The following is a 17,318-nucleotide window of genomic DNA, read 5'->3' on the forward strand; positions in this document are numbered from 1 at the left end:
CTTTAAAGGTATGGGAAAGACTGGAGTGGGTTTGAAGCAGAAGGGAAGAGCTAATAGAGTGAGAGATTGAAGAGGGCAGTGAAAGGGGGAGAAGAGTGAAGGCAAATGCTTTTAGGAGGTGACAGCGGGTAAAGTAAGTGGAGCATGTGGAGTGGGTAGATTTAGAGAGTAGACAGGTGGCCTCTTCTTGAGAAATATCAGAGAAGAGAAACAAATAGTGGGTACTACCCACTACAGTAAGGAAGTTGTGAACAAGGAGCTTTGGAAATATAAATGGCTCTGAATGCCCTTCATGTCTGGTATTTTTATTTTAAATGACCAGTCTCTCTTGCCTTGGTTTCTTTCAATCAATCAATCATATTTATTGAGCACTTACTATGTGCAGAGCCCTTTATAAAGCGCCTGGGGGAGTAGAATACAACGGAATTAGCAGAAACATTCCCTGCCAATCATTTCACCAGTTTCCATGGCTGGGAGTTTGTGTCTGTGTTTTCAGGGACTTGGGAGGTTTTGTGCGACTTGGGGAGCTTCTGCAATGAGTACCGTTTGACTTTGCTACGTCACGCTACATGCCTGGTAGAAAGCACGAGCATGGACTTGGAAGTCAGGAAACCTGCGTTCTAATAACAGCTCTGCTACTTCTCTGCTGTGTGACCTTACGCAAATCACTTAATGTCTCTAAGCCTCAGTTTCCTCACTTATATAATGGGAGTGAAATACCTGTTCTCTTTTCCCTTGGTACTGTAAGCTCCATGTAAAACAGGGACGGTATCTGATCTATTGTATTATGTCTATCCCAAGCTATATGGTACTTGTTAAGTGCTTAAATGTGCCAAGCACTGTTCTAAGTGCTGGGGTAGATACAAGTTAATCAGGTTGGACACAATCCCTGCCCCACTTGGGGCTCACACTATTAATTCTCATTTTACAGATAATGTAACTCAGGCCTAGAAAAGGTAAGTGACTTGCCCAAGTTCACACAGCTGACATGGGGCAAAAGTGAGATTAGAACCCAGGTCCTTCTGACTCCCAGGCCCTTGCTCTATCCACTCACTAAGCCACCCTGCTTCTTAAGCCATGTGAGCGCTTAAAATTACCACAATTATCTTTTAGTATTATTGTCTGGTGCCAAAAAAGTGCTCTCATGTTAGGGGCCACCCTAGGAAGAAGGGAAACCCCTATTGTCATCACAATAGTCAGTGTGGTTTGGTGGTGCTGGGCAGGATGTTTAGAACTCCCTCTAGATTATAAATTTCTTGTTACAGTTACTATACAATTCTGTTGTAGTGTACTTTCTCAAGCGCTTAGTACGTACAGTACTCTGCATGTAGTGAGCACTCAATAAATAAGATTGATTGATTATGGGCAGGGAATATGTGTAAGAATTTTGTTATAGTGTACTCTCTCAAATGCTTAGTACAGCGCTCTGCACACCGTAAGCACTCAATAAATATGATTGATTAATTGAGACAGTATGCTCTGCCGCCCACCTCCTCACCGTCCCTCGGTCTCGCCTATCCCGCCGTCGACCCCTGGGTCACGTCCTCCCACGGTCCCGGAACGCCCTCCCTCCTCACCTCCGCCAAACTGATTCTCTTTCCCTCTTCAAAACCTTACTTAAAAATCACCTCCTCCAAGAGGCGTTCCCAGACTGAGCTCCTCTTCCCCCTCTACTCCCTCTGCCATCCCCCCTTTACCTCTCCGCAGCTAAAGCCTCATTTTCCCCTTTTCCCTCTGCTCCTCCACCTCTCCCTTCCCATCCCCACAGCACTGTACTCGTCCGCTCAACTGTATATATTTTCGTTACCCTATTTATTTTGTTAATGAATTGTACATCGCCTTGATTCTATTTAGTCGCCATTGTTTTTACGAGATGTTCTTCCTCTTGACGCTGTTTAGTGCCATTGTTCTCGTCTGTCCGTCTCCCCCGATTAGACTGTAAGCCCGTCAAACGGCAGGGACTGTCTCTATCTGTTGCCGACTTGTTCATCCCAAGCGCTTAGTATAGTGCTCTGCACATAGTAAGCGCTCAATAAATACTATTGAATGAATGAACTGGGAGAGAAGGGTCAGGAAAACTGTAGAGGGAGAATCATTACCCTTGCACTTGAATTTGTACCCCCTATTCACTCCAAACTCGGGCCAACACTTATGTCCATAGCCATCATTTATTCATTTTTATTAACCCTGTCGTCCCACAGACTTTCCTATCACTGTAGACAGCACCACCATCCTCCTAGCTCAGAAGCCCATAACCTTGCCATTATCCTCAACCCATCTTTCTCTTTCAACCCACGTGTTCAGTTCAGTTTGTCACCAAATCCTGTCAGTTCAACGTTCAAAACATCGCTAGTATCTGCACTTCTCCATCCAAACTGCTGCCACATTAATCCAAACACTTATTCTAACCCACCTAGATTACTGCATCAGCCTCCTTGCTGATCTCCCTGCCTACTGTCTCTCCCCACTTCAGTCCAAACTGACGGGCTCAAAAACGTTCAGTCCATGTTTTGCCCGCTCCTCAAGAACCCCCAGGAGTTGCTTACCCACCATTGCATCAAACTCCTTACATATGCTTTAAAGCACTCATCACTTTACCCTTTCCTTTCCTTACCTCTCTGGTTTCCTTCTGTTGTTTATGTTGTGAAGTCGTATCCAACTCATAGCGATGCCATGGGTACATCTCTCCCAGAACGCCCCACTTCCTTCTGCAATCGTTCCGGTAGTGGATCCATAGAGTTTTCCTAGTAAAAATACGAAAGTCGTTTACCATTGCCTCCTTCTCCGTCCTCGACTCTCTCCCATGCAGCTGTTGCCCAGCACAGGTAAGTTTTGACTTGTAGTAGATTGTCTTCCACTCACTAGCCACTGCCCAAGCTAGGATCGGAATGGGTATAATAATGATGGTATTTGTTAAGCACTTACTATGTGCCAAGCACTGTTCTAAGTGCTGCCCATGCTTGACTCACCTTCCTGTAGTCGTGACTGGTAGGGTACTTGGAAACTCTCCAGGTGCGACCCTCAGAGGATGCTAACCTACTTTTCATTTATTCACTCAAATGTATTTATTGAGCCCTTACTAGGTGCAGAACACTGTACTAAGCGGTTGAAATGTACAATTCGGCGATAGATAGAGACAATTCCTGCCCAATAGCAGGCTCACAGTCTAAACGGGGGAGATAGGCAAACAGTAAAGCAAAACAGAACAAAACAAAACAAGTAGTCTTCAAGGTAAATAGAATCATAGATAGAGACACATCATTAACAAAATAGAGTAATAAATAGTATATATACAAATATTCACAGTGCTGAGGGGAGGGGAAGAGCAGAGTGTGGGAGAACGGGAAATGGGGAGGAGAGTAGGAGCGGGGGGGCAGGGGCTTAGTCTGGGAAAGCCTGGAGGAGGTGAGGGGAAGAGAGGAAGAGAGTGAGTTTGGTGGATGTGAGGAGGGAGGGCATTCCAGGACAACAGTAGGACCTGGGCCAGGGGTCGATGGTGGGCCAGGCGCAAGCGAGGGACTGTGAGGAGGTGTGGTAGAGAAGTGGAGTGTGAGGGCTGGGCAGTAGAAAGAAGGGAGGTGAGGTAGGAGAGGGCAAGGTGATGGCAAGCTTTGAAGCCAAGACTGAGGAGATTTTGTTTCATGCGAAGGTTGATAGGCAACCAGTGGAGGTTTTTGAGGAGGGGAATGACATGCCCAGAGCATTTCTGTACGTAGATGATCTGGGCAGCGGAATGAAGAATAGATTGGAGCGGGGAGAGAAAGGAGGAAGGGAGATCAGAGAGGAGGCTGACACAATAATCCAGTTGGGATATTATGAGACCTTGTACCAGCAAAGTAGCAGTTTGGATGGAGAGGAAAGGGTGGATCTTGGCGATACTGTGAAGGTAAGACTGGCAGGTGTTGGTGACAGATTGGATGTGAGGGGTGAATGAGAGAGCAGAGTCAGGGATGACACCCAGGTTGCGGGCCTGTGAAACGGAAAGGAAGGTAGTGCCATCCACAGTGACAGGGAAGTCAGGGAGAGGACAAGGGTTTGGAAGAGACGATAAGGAGCTCAGTCCTACTACAACCCAGCAAACACACTTCGCTCCTCTAGTGCCAATGTACTCGTTCTGCCCCGATCTTATCTATCTCACCCCCGAAGCTTCTCTCATACACTGCCTCTGGCCTGGAAAAATAATAATAATACTAATGAAAATGGTATTTGTTAAGTGCTTACTGTAAGCCAGGCACTGTTCTAAGCACTGGGGTGGGTACAAGCAAATTGCATTGGACACAGTCTGTGTCCCACATAAGGCTCACAGTCTCAATCCCCATTTTACAGATGAGGTAACTGAGGCCCAGAGAAGTGAAGACATTCATCCATTCAGTCAATTTTTATTTATTGAATGCCATTCAGTCAATTTTTATTTATTGACTGCTTACTATGTGCAGAGCACTGTACTAAGTGCTTGGAAAGTACAATTTAGCAACAGATAAGGCTAATCCCTTCCCAATAATGGGTTTACAGTCTAAATGGGGGAGGCAGACAACAAAGCAAAACAGAACAAAACAAACCCAAGGTCACAGAGCAGACAAGTAGCAGAGCTGGGATTAGAACCCGTGACCTTCTGACTCCCAGATTCGTGCTCTGTCCACTACACCATTCTGCTTCTATATACCTGACAATTTCTCTCCCCACCTTCAAGGTTTATTGAAGGCACATCTCCTCCAGGAAGCCTTCCCAGACTAAACCATCATTTCCTCTTCTCCCACTCCCTTCTGCACCACCCTTACACTTGGCTTGGAACCTGTAATCACCCCTCCCTTAGCCCCATAGTAAGCATGTACACATCTGTAATTGAATTTGTTAATTTATATTAAAGTTGGTCTCCACCTCTAGACTGTAAATTTGTTGTGAGCGGGAATATGTCTACCAACTCTGTACCATGCTTGGCACACAGAAGTACTCAGTAAGTAGGAGTGATTGATTGATCGAATAGGGCCAGCAGTAGTTAGACTGTGAGTACCAGTTTGACCTTATTATCTTTTATCTAATCCAGAGTTTAGTACAGTACTTGGAAATAGTAAGCACTTAACCAATGCCATAAATATTATTATTGTTATTAGGGGAAGCAATAGGGCCAGTAATGGTGGAAGGCCAAATTAATAGAGCTAAGGGGTGTAACAAAGAAAATTATTTAGTAAGTGAGTTTTCCAAGCTCATACTTAAAAGTCCATGCTAACGACCTGGTAATTGTTTTAATGGATTTTCAATGAAGTGTGAAGTTCTCTGCTGACTTCTTAGCTAAGTGTGAAGTGTGGTGAGAGAACGATTGTCACTACTGTGAATTTGTAACTATCTGGTTAATGAATCAAGAAGCATTTCCAAGTTCTGTGTCTTTAAAGTATCACAAACATTTCTCTTTCCTGTATCAAGGAACACTATTTAAAATGCTAACGAGCAACACTTCTTGCTTGGTGGGAGGGGTACAGAGAGGCTGGTGGGTACAAGTGAGAATTGCTTTAACATAGTTTTGATTGGATTACCACTGTCTCTGGGAGCCCATATCTGATCCTTCTTCATCCAGCTGAGGGGTTATAATACACTCATGATCTGTGTCAGTCAGTGAGAGGACTGTAGTAGGCACTTGGGAGTGTACAGTATTACAGAATTGGTAGACACGTCATGTTTCCTCTGAATGTTTCCAGCAGATAGAATCTAATTGATCAGAAGACTTGCCAGTCTTCTGGCACAGTGAAATCATAGTCGGACATTGGGATAGAGATAGAGAATGTTTCTGAAAAATCAAAATCAGAATCCTTTCCTGTTGACCCCAGCTCCACTACTCTGCCACATTCTCCCTTCCAACCTCACATCACCACCCCCATGAGTCTAATAAAGCTACATCTCAGCTCTTCGTGGGGTGAAGGAAAAACCAGAGCAGCTTCCACATGGCATATTCCCCTCCATAATCCCTGGAGGGGTAGAAATTGGCTCATGAGACTGTCCCACTTCCCTCTTCCCCAGCTCCACCCCACTGTTAGTAGGATAGAGACTCTGTAGTTCAAACCACTTAGACACTGGCTGAGGCGGCGAGACACCGTACTACTTTATCTAGGACGACTTTGCCAGATGAATGAGTTGCAGCTCAAAATGATGATAATCCATCGTGGAACCATTAGGGGAACTATATTTTACAGGGCACAAGATTCAGTCAGGACTGGGGTTTGGGTGAGTTCACCTTCCTCAAGGAGAGCCTGGTTTGGCAGTGCCCACTCACATGGCGTCTCCACCCCAGCGAGCTCCAAACACTAGCTGCACCCATCCTACCCGACAAATTGATCTACTCAGCATCTGGCTTAGGCCCTACTACAGGGCCTCTCTTGGGTCTGAGTGCCATCTTTTACTAATTTGGTGCTATAAACCCAGAAAAATCACTACTTGGTCCCAGAATAGTGTTACTTCCCGCTGAAAACTACAGCTAGGACTCCAAAACCAAAAGCCCCACATAGTTAGGACGAGGGCTGCCTCTGTGTTCCTATGGTTTTTTTGACCTTGGTGGTGGCTTCACAATTCACCTTCATTCTTCCCACATCTTTCAGCTCCGTGGAGCTGTTGTCAAGGCCACTGGTCTGGCAGAGAGCCAGACTAACCCCAGTGACACTCCCAGGGTTATTTGGAATATTCTGGGAGGGATCTGGCTTCTCAGACAATAGGGGGAAAACTCCACTCAGGGGTAGAATTGAGTTCTCCCAAGAGCAGAGTGAAGGGATGTGAAGCAGTTGGGGATGACTCTTTGACTATGATATATCCTTTGTCTTCTCTCCCTGAGATACTATCAGGAGAGACCTTCATGTTGTCATTTATTTATCTTCCCAAGTGATACTGGGGCAGCGTGGCTCAGTGGAAAGAGCCCGGGCTTGGGAGTCAGAGGTCATGAGTTCGAATTCCGCGTCTGCCACTTGCCAGCTGTGTGACTGTGGGCCCCACGTGGGACAACCTGATCACCTTGTATCCCCCAGCACTTAGAACAGTGCTTTGCACATAGTAAATGCTTAACAAATAGCATCATTTATTTTTTTATTTATGAGAGCTGGAGCACGTTAATTTAGGTGATATCATAATTTGGGGTTATGATAGACTAAACCTTCTCAGATTTTTCCCAAAGCCAAGCTCTCAGGCAGGCCAAATGATCAAACTTAATGACTTTTGTTAATCGGATTCTGAGTTTGACCCTGACAGTCTTATACTTCAATGGCCATAAATAATAATGTTGGTATTTGTTAAGCACTTACTATGTGCAGAGCACTGTTCTAAGTGCTGGGGTGAAGCTCACAATCTTCACCCCCATTTTACAGATGAGGTAACTGAGGCACAAAGAAGTTAAGTGACTTGCCCACAGTTACACAGCTGCCAAGTGGCAGAGCCGGAATTTGAACCCATGACCTCTGACTCCCAAGCCCGTGTTCTTTCCACTGAGCTACGCTGCTTCTCTTGTTACTTTGCAGAACTTGTCTTTAGTATTCTCTGTTGGGACCTTTCTTCATTCGTGTTGCTAATTAGATTCCATCTTAATTCTTACCTGGTTCGGTTGTTTGGCTCAGTCATGGACACTGGCTAAACTTTCTCTTGGGTTCCTAATTTCATATTTTTCTTTAGTAGTACTAAATTCATGACGGCTAATTTTATTCAATCCTCATTTATGGGTGTACAGCAAAACAGACCACAGTTTTATCTCCCAAAGTTGGAGTCTAATATGGTACACCATCTGGAGTCCCAGTTTCCCCTTTCCTTCAGTAGGCTCTTTGTGAGGAAGGTATAGAGAGATTAGACAAATCTACTGATGCCCCTCAACCACCTCCATACCTGAGGAAACATTTGCCCTACCAGCAAAGGGTTCCCCAAGGATTGGGTTCATTATGACTACAACCCTTTCATTTGGGAAGTTGTCCAAGATAAGCAAATAAGCCGCCACAGTATTTTGCTGCCTCATCAATCAATCTATAGTATTCTAGTGGTTACTGTCCACAGATCCCTGTACTAAGCATTTGAGAGAGTTCAGTATGATAGAGTTAGTAGACATGTTTCATTCCCACAAGGAATTTACAATCTAGAAGGACTCATCCATTTTTTTGAATGGTTTAAACTATACTAGTCCCCAGCCTAGTGACAAAGAGACAGAGTTGTGAAAGAGGGAGGTGGGAATATATCCTCACCACAGTGACTTGGAGTTATCCGCTCTGCCTCCTGCCTACTCTCCCCCACCCCCCAGGAGGGGACAACAATGACACAGACATGACACCTCCCTTCCCCTCTGCCCCCCAACATTGAGGAGCTGGAGAAGAGGGAGGGTGGGGCATTTGTTGAGCCAGACTCCTAGCCTTCCTGGAGTCACCTCTCACCCAGGGATGGAGCCCTGATGGAGGGGGATTGTGAGGCAATTATGAGCGGATTATGGGTGCAACAGTGGTAGCAGCAGTGCTTTCCACTCCAAGCCATGATGAGATGAGTGTACTGGGATAACAGGACTGGGGACAAGGAAGGACATTGGTTTTGATTTTTCAGAAGCAATCTCTCTTTCTAGGTCTCTGTATTCGCTATGAGTTAATGATTTAATGCATCAGAAGATAGGCAGATCTTCCAATTAATAATAATAATTATAGCATTTGTTAAACGCTTACTATGTTCCAGGCTCTATACTAAGTACTGGGATAGAAACAAGCAAATCGGGTTGCGTACAGTCTCTGTCCCACATAGGGCTCGCGGTCTTAATTCCCATTTTACAGATGAGGAAACCAAGGCACAGAGAAGTGAAGTGGCTTGTCCAAGGCCATTCAGTAAAGTGGCGGAAGTGAGATTAGAACCCATGACTTTCTGACTCCCAGGCCTGTGCTTTACCTATTACGCCATGCTGCTTCTCTATCAGATCAGTTCCTGTCAGATCAGACCTTGTCTGCAGGAACCAATCAGAGTGAGTCATAAATAAACCCCTTCAAGCTGGGTGAAATGTGATCAGATAAAGTGTGCCCAGCTAATGCACACCTATATCATGTACCTTGGCAAAGAACCCAGCCCAGAGCACAAGTGACAATGGGCTGTGTCCCTGGCAGGGAAATTCAAGAATCCTATCTCGGCTCCTTATTTTCGATAGATAGGTGGTGTGTGGGGAAGGAGAGAGGCTCATGTTTTCCCCTTCCCCCTACTCACTTTCCATTCTGAATTGCATCTGTTGGCCAGGAGAAGAAAATAGACCAGATTTGGCTTTACTATTCCCTATGCTGGGACATTTCCACCCAATTTATATTCAGCACTTTCACTTAGGTTTACTGCTGTGTTCAACTATTTTTAGAACTGTATTCATGTTCACCCGGAAACTGTCCAGCACAAGAACTCATTCTTTCCAATTCCAAAGGGGTGAGCTCCAGAGTCTATAGAATTTCATAGTCTGAGAACCTGGTCCCTATATAGAAAGGTCACTGCACAGAGAGAAAGGGCACCTGGGTTCCAGGGTATTTTCCCTTTGTGGTTCTGAGCTGCCTTTATTTGTCCTCTTTTTTATAGACTCCAAAATTGATGTCTGCAAATTGATAGCACAGAAACACCATCATTGGGTATAGTGATGATAATATGGGCCACAGGGAAGGGGGTCCCTTTTTATGCTTTTCTTTTATGCTTCCTTAGCACCAAAATGCTTATATATATACCCGTGATTTATTTTCGTTTATGTTAATGCCTGTTTTCCATTCTAGAATGTAAATTCATGGTGGGCAAGGAATATATTTACCAACTTTGTTATACTGTACTCCTGCAAGTGTGGTGCCCTGCATACAGTAATCACTCAATAAATATGATTGATTGATTTATCTTCTGTGTGTCCCTCAAGAACTGATCAGGCCTTACCTAGTTAAGGTTGCTCATATCAAGCTGCTTCCAGACCCACTTCTTTAAAAATGCACACTTCTGTTTCCTCTTTGGACTATCTCTCTATTTTATAATTTAGTCCAGTTCTCTCCCACTGGAAGGTAGACCAGATGGCTGAAAACCTGGCCAACTTGATTATGGGGGTGAGTTTGGAAGGAAAAAGATCACCCTAAACTTGAGCAGAGGGACCCATGTCTCTTGGCTGCCTATCTTCCTAGGAGAAAAAAAAAGAGTGTCTGGGCTGCAACCTCTGGCTCCCTGTACCCTACCAGCCCATATATGCCCTTCTTCCTCAAATCTGACAACAATCATTGTCTCCCCCTTCAAAGTCTTATTGAAGACACATCTCCTCCAAGAGGCCTTCCCTGGGTAAGCCCTCCTTTCCTCTTCTCCCACTCCTTTCTGTGTCTCCCTGACTTCCTGCCTTTATTCACCCCACCTCAGCCCAACAACAGTTATGAACCTATCTGTAATTTATTCATGCTAATGTCTGTCTTCCCCTCTGGACTGTAAGCTCACTGTGGGCAGGGAATGTTTCTGTTTATATTGTATTGTACTCTCCCAAGCACTTTGCACACAGTAAGTGCTCAGTAAATAGAATTGACTGACTGACTGATTGAACCCTCTGCTTCTGCTGAGGGTGGAGGAAGGACTGAAGAGTTAGGAGGGAAAGCATGCTTTCAGCCAAGTACTTTATGCTGTGAAGTTTCTGGGGGTGTCCAGTCACATTCTTTTCACCTGGTCACAGTGAAGGGAAACGAGAGGATTCAATCAGTAATAGTTATCAGTCAGTGAATCAATAGTGCTTATTGAGCACTCGTTCTGTGCAGAAGACTGCATTAAGCATTTGGGAGTGGACATTTAAGTTGGTAGACATGTTCTCTGCCTCTAGGATCTTATAATCTAACAGGAGAGACAGAACCTGAAATAAATTACAGAAAGGTTGGGGGCAACTGAGTATATAAGGACCGTCAAGGGTGCTGAGGAGTGGGATGAGTTTGAGTACCCAAAAAGCTTTGTTGATAGGGAAGTGCTGAAGGGGCAAAGAGGTTGGGGAGATGAGAGATTATTCAGGGAAAGACTCCTGGGATATATGTGATTTCAGAAAGGCCTTCAAGTGTATATGTGTATGTGTGTGTGTGTGTGTGTGTGTGTGTGTTGGGGGGCATCTGGGGTCCAGGGAAGGTAGTGGTCTGACAGATGCAAAGGGGGAAGGAGTTCCAAGCAGAAGGGAAGCAAAAAGGGGGGTAGCAAAGGAGGTGAGAACAACCACAGTGCATAGGCTGGAATCAACGTTTAGAACAGTGCTTGGCACATAGTAAGCGCTTAACAAATACCATTGTTATTGTTATTATTATTACTATTATTATTAGAGGAGCCAATCATGAGAGATGAGTTTTAGTGGGAGAGGAGGGAGAGTAAGCAGGAGGGAGAGACCTGACTGAGCTCTCCACAGCATTTCCCTCAACCACACAACATTTATGTACATATCTTTGAATTACATATTATAAATAACTAATATTAATGTAATATAAATAATACTAATACTAATATTAATTACTTATATTGATGTCTGTCTTCTCCTCTAGACTGTAAGCTCCTTGTGGATTTTGTACCGCACCCTCCCAAGCACTTAGTACAGTCCTCTGCACATAGTTAACACTCAGTAAATACCACTGACTGGTTGATTGAGTGTCAACCTCCAAGGTCTGGAATGTCTGCTTGATGCAGAGGGAAATGGACAGTCATTGGAGGTTTCTAGGGAGTGGGGAGATGCATGTAGAATGATGTTTCAGATCCAGAGGACAGTAAGGGCAGATTGTTCGTTCTTCCACCTTTGGGTAGGCGACTAACCTGGTGCAAAACCCAGAATCCCTCAGTCACTTTCCTCCAGGGCTAAAGCTACTCTTGCTTTGGAAATATGGCACCTTTGGCAATTGATTTAGATCTTCCAAGCCTTCATGGTACTATAGTATGGGAAGCAGTCCTGCTCTGAGGCAATTTCCAAAACTTGCAACCCAAGAATAGCTTAGGCATTGGGGCATTCGAACCCTAACATGTCTTTTAACCTACTTCTTTCACCTACTTGTATCAATCCAAATGAAGCAAATCAATCCTAAAGCTGGTCCCTGTTTTTCTGCTCTCATTCCCCCTCTCCATTTCTAACTTGCTCGTCTTCTGCTGTCGAGCCGTCTCCGACCCATAGCGACTCCATGGGCACATCTCTCCCACAATGCGCTACTCTTCATATGCAATCAGATCCGTAGAGTTTAATTGGTAAAAATCCAGAAGCGGTTTATCATTGCCTTCTTCCAAGCAGTAAACTTGAATCTCCACCCTCGACTCTCTCCCATGTCACTGCTGCCCAGCACAGGTGAGGTTTGACTTGTAACAGATTGCCTTCCACTCATTAGCCACTGCCTAAACTAGGAATGGAACGAGTGTGCCTCTGCTTGACTCTCCCTCCCATAGCCAAGACTGGTAGAGTACTGGAAACTCTCCAGACACTATCCTGAGAGGCCATTTCTAACTGTCCACACTCAAATATTAATTTTACTTCATTATTTAATCAAAAAACCTTCTCTGTTCTTTCCATACTTTAATATATCTTTCGTGAGACACTGTATCAAAAGCATCCCAAAATCTACATAATTTATGCCTTCAGCTTCCCCTCTCCCTTTCAAAATAAAAAATTTCAGTGAGATGTGTTAGGCCAATGTGTGGTATACTTTTGTGATTCTGAAGTGGCTTTTTGAAACTAAAGCTACACTGTGAAGGGTTTACAGTGATGAGAATCACATATGAAGGCCACCAAAGGAAGGCAGAATGGAAGAGTGGGAGGAACACCAGAGAGAAAAAGGTGATTAAAAAATGGCAATGATTACAAAGGACTGGAAAAGCTGGGTGCAGACAGTTGGAGAGTTGGTAAACACATATCTTTCAGAGCTATCAAGCTCCTCTTGACACATCACAGATTTGGCAGAGATTGATGTCCAGACAGTAGCCTGAGACAAACCAGTAAGCACTGGGTTAGCACCCCCAACCCATCCAGTTATGCCATGCTACTTGCTAGTAAAAGACCATGTGCTCTGTATATGCATAGGCCCCTATACTAGGCCAATATAGGAGGACCTCCTTGCTTGCTGGTAGAGACATTAAAACCTGCCATGTGATTTCCCTCCATTGATCAGTGCCATTTATTGAGTGTTTGCTGTGTGTGGAACATTATATTGAGGTTTGTGAGTATACAATGGGGTAAGTAGACATGATCCCTGTCCTCAAGGAGCATACTGTGGCAAATAACCTGGATTCTAATCCCAATTCTGCCACTTGTCTGCTGTGTGACCTTGAACAAATCACTTAATTTCTCTGTGTCTCAGATACCTCATCTGTAAAATGGCTATCAAGACTTGTGAGCCCTATATAGAATGGGAATGATGTCCAACCTGATTAATTTGTATCTATCCCAGTGTTTAGTATAGTGCCTGACACATAGTAAGCTCCCCCTCCCTTCCCCCTTCCCCTCCCCCTCCCCCCTCTGCACTTTCCCCTTTCCCTCCCTTCAGCACTGTGCTCATTTCTATGCTATTACCCTATTTATTTTGTTAATGAGGTGTATATCTCTTTGATTCTATTTATCTTGATGATGTTGTTTTGTTTGGTTCTGTTTTGCTCTTCTATCTGTCTCCTTCGTTTAGACTGTGAGCCCGTCATTGGGCAGAGATTGTCTCTATCTGTTGCCGAATTGTACATTCTAAGTGCTTAGTACAGTGCTCTGCACGTAGTAAGTGCTCAATAAATACTATTGAATGAATGCATGAATGAATGAAGCACTTAACAAATACCTAAAATCAGGCAAACAAAAAGAAATCCAAGAAAAATATTCAGCGGAGTTATCAGTCCTTAGGAGTGGCTTTTTTGACCTGTCCTTGGGTTAACATGCAGGCTGGAAAGATAATCAGGGAAATGAGAAAAGGGGAATCCAGGTATTGCATTAGCCTTCCCCTACTTCCTTTCTCTCCTCTGATGCTATTGTAGTTTTAAAGGCTTAGTCATTATTCTTGCAGACTTTCCTCTTGAATGCTCTGTCTTATTTCATTCCCTCTGGTTTTCCCCGATACTCTGTCTTCCTTATTAGTGCCCTCTACTCCACTAGAGCTTCTTCTTTTAGCTGTTTGCTGTCTTTCATTAATTTCCCTCCCAAGATTAGAATGTGTTCATGTTCTGGAGATCTTTCTTCTGTTCCTTTAAGTGGTTTAAAATCACTTCATTTGCAACCTTCAAGATTCACCTCACCTCACTACTGGTTTCAAGGTTGTGTATCTGTTAATGGGAGTAAGACTTAGTGCACTGAATAGGTTTCACAGCTTTTTTCTGTTGAAGGATCTGTTGAAGATACAGATCTCTTTCTGAACGTTTCTGTAGCAGGTTTTGAAACAGCCAAGGTGATCCTGGATTGAAAACAAAGAGGTTCACTCCACTGGGGTAAAGTCAGAGAATCCAATAAACTAAGAGTTGCTACACCTTGCCAAGTACATGGAGGATTTTCTTTGATCATATTCCAGGAGTTAAAAGCACTGCTTTATGGGTTGTCATGGGCTGCTTCCTCTCATTGGCTCCCACTGGCAACATCTGATTGATGGGCACATCTGCCAATGCTCCTGTTGAGATAAAACTCAACTGATTAGACTGTGAGCCCATCACTGGGCAGGGATTGTCTCTATCTATTGCTGAATTGTACATTCCAAATGCTTAATACAGTGCTCTGCACATAGTAAGCGCTCAATAAATACTACTGAATGAACAACTCACAGAACTAATGCACTAGGGTTGGGAAGAGGGGCTCAGATGGCATCTGATTGGTGGGCACATCTGCCAATCTGCCTGTTGAAATAAAAAGCAGTGTTATCCAGGTCAGGAATGGATGGCCCTACTTTTGCCCATTCCCTAGAATCTGCCTTGGTTTTCTCTTCCTCTCTTCCTGTCTCCCACATAGAGCTGCATTTCCTTCATGGAACCCATCTGTTTAGTGGGGGATTGGACCAGATGAAAAAAAAAAATCTAAAGAGTAATTTCAGTGGGAATGCTACAGTTTTTTCTCTTTTTCAGAATGTACTCTCAGAATTGTGCCTGGCATTCTGAACTCAAAATCATCTCATTATTGAATGGTTGAATACATTCATTCAATCAATCGTATTTACTGAGTGCTTACTGTGTGCAGAACACTGTATTGAGCACTTGGAAAGTACCATACAGCAATAAAGAGAAACAATCCCTGCCCTCAATGAGCTCACAGTCTAGATGGAGTGGGACAGACATCAATACAAATAAACAGGCATCAATATAAATGAATAGAATGCAGTACTGTGCAGTTGTGCACAAAGTGAATGGGAGTTATGGGGCTTCTGAGGACCTCCTACTCTAAAAATATTTTCCCATGAAATTAATATTCTTAATTTCTGAACTATCTTTGGTTCAACAATGGCTCCCATTTTTTAATGGTATTTGTTAAGTGCTTAGTCTGTGTCAGGCACTTCTCTACGTACTGGGATAGATACAAGTTAACCAGGTTAGACTTAGTCTGTGTCCCACATAGGGCTCACAGACTTAATTCCCCCTTTTACTGGTGTGGTAATTGAGACATGGAGAACCTAAGTGACTTGTCCGAGGTTACACAGAAGATTTAGCAGAGCCAAACATTCTTTTCCTTTTCCTTTGTTTGTGCCCTTCTCTTTGTGGATGGTGAGCCCTTGAGGGTGAGAGATCATTTTTTGGACTGTTTGTTTGTAAGCATGGCATAGTGGATAGAGCACGGGCCTGGGAGTCTGAAGGTCATGGGTTATAATCCCGGCTCCACCACTTGTCTACTGTGTGACCTTCAGCAAGTCACTTCACTTCTCTGAGACTCAGTTACCTCATCTGTGAAATGGGGGTTAAGATTGTGAGTCACATGTGGGACAACCTGACTACCTTCTATCAACCCCAGCACTTAGAACAGTGCCTGGTATGTAGTAAGCGCTTAACACATGTCATAATCATCTACTTCAGTGCTCAACAGAGTGGTCAGTATGAGGTACGCCCTTAATTTTCATTTTCAGTGAATCAGTCTGAGCCCCAGGATAGACAGTGGGATGATATAGTTTATTGGGGTACCCAAACCCTGGGTTCTCTTGAAGGACAAGTGTTACGGGGGAATGCCTGCTGGGTGTTCTCTGGGGCACAGGCACTCAGAAAGACTAGACACGCTTTTACTGTTTCCTTTAAAAATCGGCAAGATCCAAAACAATGGAGTTCCTGGAGTACAAACAAACAGCAATTTCATACTCTGGGCCAACTTGACCATATGAGAAGATTTAACTTGTAAATGTTAAACATCCAAACTCTGAATCACGATACAGAAATTTTGCACTGACTGTATACATGTATCAATGCGTTTTTCTTAGGGTAGCCAGTACACATTTTATTCCTCTGTGTTATTCAAATCTTTCTACCTGCTTCTCTGACCATTTGAACCATTTCCTTTTTGTTGTTTCAGTCTTTTGAACTTTTTGTGGGGGATTTCCTTATCACTTGAGTCTCTGTTTTTACTGCCTTCACCCCATGTTTTTTCCATCTGAGAGAAAAAGGATATCAACAACAGCCCCTTGCTCTATTTAAAAGATATTGGATGCCACTTTTTTTTTCTTCAAATGAATTCTTTCTTTACAACTTGTCCTTTCTGTGACTTGAAAACATTTGCTTATCCTGATGACTGCTTCAGACCACCCCAGTGATTTTAACTCCCCAAAAATCATAATAGTTGATCACTCCTAAGTCACCTTCCAGTTGGACCCATATTAAACAAACTGAAGATGAAAAATGTAAAACTTTGTAAAAGTATCCACAGAAAAGGTGTACCCTCCAGACTTCTCAATGTCTTTCCTGAGCTTTCTTGCCTGCCTTTAGAAGAAGAAATATCTTACTTTTGGATAGCAAAGAGGTAGGTTTCCAGAATATTCTTTCTCCTCTCCCAGACCTGGTTCAGAGAGCCTTCTCTTCCCTTCACTCTTTCCCTGTATTTTTCCTTGGCAAGCTCTTTCCTCCAAACGTTGTTCACAGATACATGTATGTACTGGTTTGTGCCTGCAGGTTTGTGCACAGCTTTACGAAAATGTATTTGCAGGTGGGAAACATAGGGGACTGAGAATTCCATAATTATGCTAGCTGGAAAGAGCCATTAAAGGCCAATGTTGCCTTGTGTCAAAACTGAGAGTAAAGAAAAACAAATCAGCCCAAGATAAAGCTGAGAAACATACTGTTTCCAAGTAATATCTCTGAGAACTTTACATTTTTCCTAGACATTCTGTCAAGAATACAGATAAGCAAAACTTTTTTAAGCCCCTAGATATTTCTTCATTAATAATTTGTTCTTT

The 17,318-nt window shown here is 43.7% G+C and overlaps 1 non-coding gene across 1 annotated transcript; it reads right to left on the reverse strand.

Annotated features, from left to right (window-relative positions):
- Window positions 1-12,290: 12,290 nt before the first annotated feature.
- On the reverse strand, window positions 12,291-12,428 carry LOC114811732. Its single transcript, XR_003759428.1, has one exon. It is a non-coding gene; the product is annotated as a small nucleolar RNA SNORA7 (small nucleolar RNA).
- Between the last annotated feature and the right edge of the window lie 4,890 nt (window positions 12,429-17,318).

Source organism: Ornithorhynchus anatinus, chromosome 4 (genome assembly GCF_004115215.2).
Source record: "Ornithorhynchus anatinus isolate Pmale09 chromosome 4, mOrnAna1.pri.v4, whole genome shotgun sequence".
Lineage (NCBI taxonomy): Eukaryota > Metazoa > Chordata > Mammalia > Monotremata > Ornithorhynchidae > Ornithorhynchus > Ornithorhynchus anatinus.